The sequence below is a fragment of the Phyllobates terribilis genome, unplaced genomic scaffold (genome assembly GCF_046119375.1).
Source record: "Phyllobates terribilis strain yellow unplaced genomic scaffold, ASM4611937v1 Scaffold_5__5_contigs__length_657084704, whole genome shotgun sequence".
Classification (NCBI taxonomy): domain Eukaryota; kingdom Metazoa; phylum Chordata; class Amphibia; order Anura; family Dendrobatidae; genus Phyllobates; species Phyllobates terribilis.
Window position 1 is genome coordinate 373,717,279 of NW_027362765.1, and position 8,601 is coordinate 373,725,879.

Genomic DNA, 8,601 nt, shown 5'->3' on the forward strand with positions numbered 1-8,601 from the left:
CCAGCCGCCCCGCGGCCGGGTGCCCACACACAGTCCCCAGCCGCGTGGGAGTGGCCGGGTGTCCATAAACGGTCCCCAGCCACCCCTATTTGTCCCAGTGCGCCTTATACACAAGCGCGCATGCCAAAACATTACCTGTGCCCTCCCCAGTGCATTTAGTGGGAAGGACAGCCTAACCACAAACACGTGGACAAGTGAATGTGGCCAGGAATGGTCCATCTCACTGACGCCTTCACACTGGGTTAATATTGTGGAAGCCGGGACACAGTTGGACACTGGGATGCAACACGTCCTCCAGACATAGAGGATTGCAGGTCCTGGGTCAATCAGGCTTCAACACAAATTCAGAAGGTAGACAGCAGCAGTGGTCGGCCTCCTACACAACGAGTAAATTATTCATGATCATGAGGCCATCCACCTCCTTAGCTTTCTGTTCCTTGGAATGCAAGCGCATGTATGTAGTAGCAGCTAGGCCTGAGGTGGTCAGAGTTTTGGCGCATATTCTACCTCCTTCGAGGATTGCTGGATGTTTTCCTGCTACTATCCAATTTCTATGACTCCCGTTAAAACAAAGCTTCAGGTAATGAATGATGGATGAGGTGGTGGCAAAGGAGAAAGAGCAGGAGGAACAGGGACCATTCACATCAATATCAGGCCAGCCAACCACACATGTCTTGTAGGATATGTTTCCATACCAAAAGGAGCGGTTCAGCTACACAGTTATAAGGCATACAGTGAATGCAATGCCTACCAAAAATTTCGAGGCACTCCAATGCCCCTTGGAAGTGACATGGAGGTCAGAGGGCCTTAACTAAACCGTTTTTTCCATTTATAGCAACTGGGTCTCCTGTACACTGTTGGCCTAAGCAGGGAATGGAAGGCTTTCCAAAAATTATTAGGCACTGCAATGCCCCTTGAAATAGACGTGGATTACAGCGTATTAAAAACCTTCTACCCATTATTGGGGAGTGGGTCTCCCTTAGTGTTCGCCTATGCATTGAAAAACAAAAGCTGACAAAAATTAGGAGGAAATGCAATGCCCGTTGCAAGAGTCGTGGAGGTTAGAGGTAATTAAAAACAACATGTCAATGCCCCTTGGAAGAGCTGTGGAGTTCAGAGTGGTATAACAAGACGGTTTTAATGCCCCTTAGAAGAGACATGGAGTTCAGAGTGGTTTAACAAGACAGTTTTAATGCCCCTTGAAAGAGATGTGGAGGTCACAGTAGCTTAACAAGATGGTTTTAATGCCCCTTGGAAGAGACGTGGAGTTCAGAGTGGTTTAACAAGACAGTTTTAATGCCCCTTGGAAGAGTGGTGGAGGTTACAGTGGAATAAAAAGACAATATCAATGCCCCGTGGAAGAGACGTGGAGGTCACAGTAGCTTAACAAGACGGTTTTAATGCCCCTTGGAAGAGTGGTGGAGGTCGCAGTGGAATAAAAAGACAATATCAATGCCCCTTGGAAGAGTGGTGGAGGTTACAGTGGAATAAAAAGACAATATCAGCACCCTGTGGAAGAGACGTGGAGGTCACAGTAGCTTAACAAGACGCTTTTAATGCCCCTTGGAAGAGTGGTGGAGGTCGCAGTGGAATAAAAAGACAATATTAACGACCCTTGGAAGAGACGTGGAGGTCACAGTAGCTTAACAAGATGATTTTAATGCCCCTTACAAGAGCCATGCAGTACAGCATATTAAAAACATTATTCCCATTATTGGAGAGTGGGTCTCCCATAGTCTTTGCCTATGCCTTCCAAGCAAAAGCTGCCAAAAATTAGGAAGGGGGAACTTGCAATGTCCCTTACAAGAGCCATGAAGTACAGCATATTAAAAACATTATTTCCATTATTGGGGAGTGGGTCTCCCATAGTCTTTGCCTATGCCTTCCAAGCAAAAGCTGCCAAAAATTAGGACAGATATACTTGCAATGCTGGCAACATGGACCACGGTCACCCTGGTGGTATAGTGGTCGCGGAGGCTGAGGATAAGGAGAAGAGCAAAAAACAGCCGAAATGAGGAAGCGTATACCCATGTGTGGGTGTGAAGCGATGCATGGGAATACACCTCCCGAAAAAACACAGTGGATTTGACTTTATGTTACTCTGCTGTCATTTGGTGGTGATGAGAAGTCTGGCCCAATCCAGCCCTTGTTCATTTTGATAAGGGTCAGCTTGTCAGCATTGTCAGTTGACAGGCGAGTGCGCTTATCAGTTATAATTCCCCCAGCGGCACTAAAAACACGCTCCGATAACACGCTAGCGGCAGGGCAGGCCAGGACCTCCAAGGCATACAGAGTGAGTTCATTCCAAGTGTCCAGCTTGGATACCCAATAATTAAAAGGCACAGAGGAATCACGAAGGACGCTGGTACTCCCTCACCATCTTTTGAAACTTTCCACTCCTTGTGAGAGTACCCTGCGCCTCAGGGCCTGTAAGCTGGGCAGGTCTCAGAAAACTGTCCTAGAACATTGACAGTGTTCCCCTGCCTCTGCTGGATTGGAGTTGCGTCTCTCTCGCCTGTATGCCTTAGTTGGGCAGCGAACTGTGACCTCTGCCGCTACCGTGTTCAGATGGGAATTTTTTTAATAGTTCTGCAGCAAGGGCCTTCTGGTACTGCCCCATTTTTGTAGACCTCTCCAACTCAGGAATAAGAGAGTGAAAGTTCTCCTTGTAGAGGGGGTCTAAAAGTGTCATCAACCAGTAATGACTGTCACCCAACATTTTGACAATGCGAGGGTCACGGTTAAGGCAGCGTAACATAAAGTCAGCCATGGGTGCCAGACTGGTAACGGGCAAGACTTCCGTGTCCTCACCAAGATGACGACTGATAGTGTTGAGCGATCACTAAAATGCTTGGGTGCTCGAAGCTCAGGCCGAGCTTACCGTGATACTCGGGTGCTCGACCCGAGCAACGAGCCCAATGTTAGTCTAAGAGAGACCCGAGCATTTTTGCGGCAGCACCCCCGGCAGTCTGTAGAAAGCCTAAAAAGTGCCCAAAACGATAGTGACAGTGCTCAAAAGACATGGGGGCAGCATGGGGATCGCCCCTGGAAGCATTTCTGACCCCCAGGTCACTGCTGTCAACAACGTGGTCAGAGGTATTAAGCCACTTTTGCGGGCTCACAATAAAACGTTCAAAAACGAAACTGAAACGCTTTTCCTGTGAAATATGTTAAGGAATTTCCTTTCCAGGGTAAAAACTTGTGTATAAGGTAAAATAAATAACCAAAAACAAAAATACTCCTCCACACCTTGGGCTATGTTCACAAGTAGCATTTTTCATGCGTTTTTGCACTTTTGTATTGCTTTCAACCGTGACAAATGCGTTCACCGGGAAATGTCATTTTAACATTTTACAACCTTATCTGGCCATGTGCTGTGTGACACATGCATACAGTGCTGAAAAGACAAGGGATCAGCATGGGGAAGACCCCTGGAAGCATCTCTGTCTCTGACCCCCAGGTCACTGTATAAAAGTGTGCCCATCAGAAGTGATCCTTGCCGCATCAGAAGATGCAGACTTGCAACTATCCCCGTGCAAGTCATTGTCCCAGGGCAGTGTTCAATTTTACCTCCCCCATTCCTTGCAATGCAAGCGAAAATATGCAGCCAACCACCCACCCACCCGCAGGCTGCAATACCATACTGGTAGCTTTCACTTGAAATGGGGCCTTTTAGTTTGGAGGAGGCCGAAGCTGGCCACTACCTCATGGCCGCTTCGGCAGCGTGGTATCCATACTCTGTCCCCAGTCGCCCGGCAGCCGGGTGTCCACGCTCGGTCCCCAGCTGCCAGGTGGCGGCCAGGTGTCCATACTCGATCGCCAGCCACCCTGATTTCTCCTGTCACCTTCCCTCACACTTTTCTTAGCCTGGCCTGCTTTAAGGCAGCATTGGACGAGCCCACCAGAGAACCAGACTCCTCTGGTGGGCCCTGGCTTCTCCTTCAGGGGAGTTGAGAGTGCCTAGGTGAGGAGCATGATGATGATGATAGAAGTTAGCATCTGCTTTGTTTTCTTGGAATGCAAGCGCATGTATGTAGTAGCGGCTAGGTCTGAGGTGGTCCGCGTTTTGGCGCATATCCTACCTCCTCCGAGGATTGCTGGATGTTTTCCTGCTACTATCCCAGTTCTATGACTCCCGTTAAAACAAAGCTTCAGGTGATAAATGATGGATGAGGTGGTGGCAAAGGAGAAAGAGCAGGAGGAACAGGGACCATTCACATCAATATCAGGCCAGTCAACCAGATATGTCTTGTAGGATATGTTTCTGTAACAAAAGGAGTGGTTCGGCTACACAGTTATAGGGCATACAGTGAGTGCAATGCCTACCAAAAATTTCGAGCCACTCCAATGCCCCTTGGAAATGACATGGAGGTCAGACGGCGTTAACTAAACCTTTTTTTCAAATTATAGCAACTGGGTCTCCCGTGCACTGTTGGCCTAAGCAGTGAATGGAAGGCTTTCCAAAAATTATGAGGAACTGCAATGCCCCTTACAAGAGCCATGTGTGGCACCCCAGGGGTCTGGTCACCACAGTAATAGAGATATTAAGTCGGAGAGCAAGTGGGAGGTTTCCTGGTCAGGATCCCTTAAACATGCAACATCCTCCTGCCCCAGTCCTGGGAGGGGAGAATTCTGTCCTTATAAACTGGATCTGGGGCGGGGTTGAGTGAGTCAGAGAACAGTCAGAGTCAGAGTGAGAGCAAGGGAAAGTAACAGCAAGGAGCTCTGTAGGAGCTAGGAGCTAAAGACCAGGGGCTGGAAGCTGAGCAGAGCTCGCCCTGGCAGAAGACAATAGGAACCGGACACAGGAGTCCGAAGCTGTGAGGACTTATATATCCAGCAGCAGAAACCAGCCGGCAGGGGATTTCAGGTCCTCTGGCCATAGAAGCCCGGAGGCTCAGTCACAAGAAAGGGACCAGCACCGCCGTCGTGGAGCGGAGGCTAACAGAAGGCCCCAAGTCACCAGCCATACGGGTGAGCACTACACGGTACACTCAGGGACGTGGGCTACTTCTACCCGCTTACAGCAAGGTAGCCAGGAAGAGTGCAGACAGACGGGGAGGCCTACAACTCCACCTGGCCAGGGGAACTCCTGCTTGCTCACAGACTGACCAGGCCTCTTATGCTAGCCAGTACTCCCGGGAGGGTCTACCTTATAATCATCAGTAAAGACCCTGAACTGCACTGCAAAGACTCTGAGTCGTTCCTGCTGCGCTCGTGCACCATCACCCCCATCATCCACACTCACTGCCCTGAGGCTATACTCCTCCCGAGGGGAGTTATCCCATTCTATGCTGCGCACACAACACCAGTCTCAGTGGTCTGCCTCGCAGCGGTGGTACTCCCTGACCGCAATCCACGGGTGGCGCAGTCGGACAATTAACCTCAAAACCTAAGAAAGACTGCCACTGGTTTGACCAGCCTGAGCCACGGGACCGGGTCACCGCCACGGAGACTACAGACCCCAGAGACCCGGCATCGGGTATCCCACACACGTGTACACACGGCCCAGGGGGCGCGTCACATGCAGTACAGCATATTACAAACATAAGCCCCATTATTGGGGAGTGGGTGTCCCATAGTATTTGCTTATGCCTTGCAAGCAAAAGCTGCCAAAAATTAGGACGGAGCAACTTGCAATGCCCCTTACAAGAGCCATGCAGTACAGCATATTACAAACATAAGTCCCATTATTGGGGAGTGGGTCTCCCATAGTATTTGCTTATGCTTTCCCAGCAAAAGCTGCCAAAAAGGCACGCTGGTACGATCGGCAAGGTACTCCCTCACCATCTTTTGAAACTTTCCACTCCTTGTGAGAGTACCCCGCGCCTCAGGGCCTGTAAGCTGGGCGGGTGTCAGAAAACTGTCCCAGAACGTTGACAGTGTTCCCCTGCCTCTGCTGGATTGGAGTTGCATCTCTCTCGCCTGTACGCCTTGGTTGGGCAACGAACTGTGACCTCTGCCGGTGAATGACTGTCACCCAACATTTTGACAACGCGAGGGTCACGGTTAAGGGTCACGGTTAAGGCAGCGTAACATAAAGTCAGCCATGCGTGCTAGACTGGTAACGGGCAAGATTTCCGTGTCCTCACCAAGATGACTACTGACCATGCTCTCCTCCTCCTCCTCCTCCTCCTCTTCCTCCTCCCCCCCTGTCCTCAGGCCACCCACGCTGAACCGACGGTATGTACAGGTACTACCGTCTGCAACGCATGATAGCAGCTCCTGTTCTTCCTCCTCCTCCTCCTCCTCTCCCTCATTGTCCCCCAATGCACGTTGGGATGAGTTGAGGCTGGGCTGTGTGTAATCGCCCGCTACGGCTTCTTGATCCATCTCATAATACTCTGGCTGCAATGCCTCCTCTTTAATTCTCTGCAGAGAGCATTGCAAAAGACAGACAAGTGGGATGCTGACACTAATGATGGCGTCATCGCCACTCACCATCTTGGTGGCCTCCTCAAAGTTTGTCAGGATGGTACATATGTCAGACATCCAGGTCCACTCCTGAGGTCTTATGTGTGGAGTCTGGCCTGAATATCGACGGCCTTGTTGAAGCTGGTACTCCACAACTGCTCTCTTCTGCTCACAAATCCTTTGCAACATGTGGAGGGTAGAGTTACAACGTGTGGGGACATCACACACCAGTCGGTGTGCCGGAAGCTGCAAACGCTGCTGCAACACAGCAAGGGCGGCGGAAGCTGTAGCCGACTTGCGAAAATGAGCTGACAGGCGGCGTACTTTCACGAGCAGATCTGGCAACTCGGGGTACGATTTAAGAAACCGCTGAACCACGAGGTTAAGCACATGAGCCAGGCATGGTACGTGTGTGATCTCACCTCGCCTCAGAGCCGCCACCAGGTTACGGCCATTGTCACACACGACCATGCCGGGATGTAGGTTCAGCGGTCTCAGCCACAGATCTGCCTGCTCTTTCACAGGTGTCCACAACTCACAAGCAGTGTGAGGTTTATCACCTAAGCTTATGAGTTTCAGCACAGCCTGTTGCCGCTTGGCGGAGGTAGTACTGCAATGCTTCCAGCTTGTAACTGATGTGGTGATATCTGAGATGGAGGCTGAACATGAGGAGGAGGAGGAGGAGGAGGATGCGCAGGAGCTGTACACTGTGGGGGCAACTCTGACTGACATAGGGCCCGCAATCCTCGGTGTGGGGAGGATGTGTTCCGTCCCAAGGTCCGACTGGGTCCCGGCTTCCACTATGTTTACCCAGTGTGCCGTCAGAGAGATGTACCGTCCCTGGCCACAAGCACTTGTCCACGTGTCTGTTGTCAGGTGGACTCTCCCAGTAACTGCGTTGTTGAGGGCACGGCAGATGCTTTGGGACACGTGCTTGTGTAGTGCGGGGATGGCACACCGGGCAAAATAGTGTCGGCTGGGGACCGAGTACAGAGGGACGGCCACCGCCATAAGATTGCGGAAGGATTCCGTCTCCACCAGCCTAAAAGGCAGCATTTCCAATGCAAGCAGTTGTGAAATGTGCGAATTTAGGACTGTGGCCTGTGGGGCGTTAGCTGCGAATTTCCGCTTTTGTTCAAAGGTCTGGGATATGGACAATTGAACGCTGCGGTGGGACGTGGACGTGGACGTTGATGCTGTTTCTTGAGAAACTGCCATAACAAGTGAAGACTGAGAGGAGGGGGCATCTTTACATGCAGTATGGACAGGGGATTGCCTTGCACACACAACAGGGGGTTCTATTGCATGCACAACAGTGGAAGAAGCAGTGGTGACACCCGCTGACACTGGTCGTGGACCCTGGGTTTCGCCCCACAAAGTCGGGTGCTTTGCTGACATGTGCCTGATCATGCTGGTGGTGGTCAGGCTGGTAGTTTTGTCACCCCTGCTGATACTGGCATGGCAGGTGGAACATATGGCCTTTTTGGGGTTATCAGCAGAGTCTTTAAAAAAATTCCAGACTCTGGAAGACCTACCGCTTGTACTGGCAACGTCCCTCGTGTTGGTGTTACGGGGAACGGTTGCCTGCCTTCTGTCTGCCGCCACCACACTACTTCTTCCTGCCTGTTGGGGTACTCTGCCTCCCTCCCCCTGTGTGCTGCTGGCCTCACTCTGCATGTCCTCCTTCCACGTTGGGTCAGTTACTAGATCATCCACCACCTCCTCCTCTTCCACTTGCGCACCATGATCCTCCTCCTCACTTCCTGGCAATTGTGTCTCGTCATCGTCCACCTCTTGTGACAGATTGCCAACGTCGACTTCCTGTGGCCGTGGCTGTTCAAATATTTGGGCATCGCAACATGGGATCTCCTCTTCCACCACTTCAAGCGTATCAAGCGAGGGGCCCAAATATGGAAATGGACCAGTGAACAGCTCTTCAGAGTGTCCAAGTGTGGGATCACTTGCTGTCTGACGACACTCGGCATGGTGGGAGGAAGGAGCATCAGGGTGAGGAGGAGTATGCGGTCGAGACTCACGGCTACTAAGAGTTGACCGTGTGGATGACAGACCGGAGGTGGTGGTGCCCAGGTAACTGGAAGTATTGTCTGCTATCCAATTAATAACCTGTTCACACTGATCAGTTCTCAATACTGGTGTTGTTCTGTGCTTCCCTAGTAATTCGGTCAA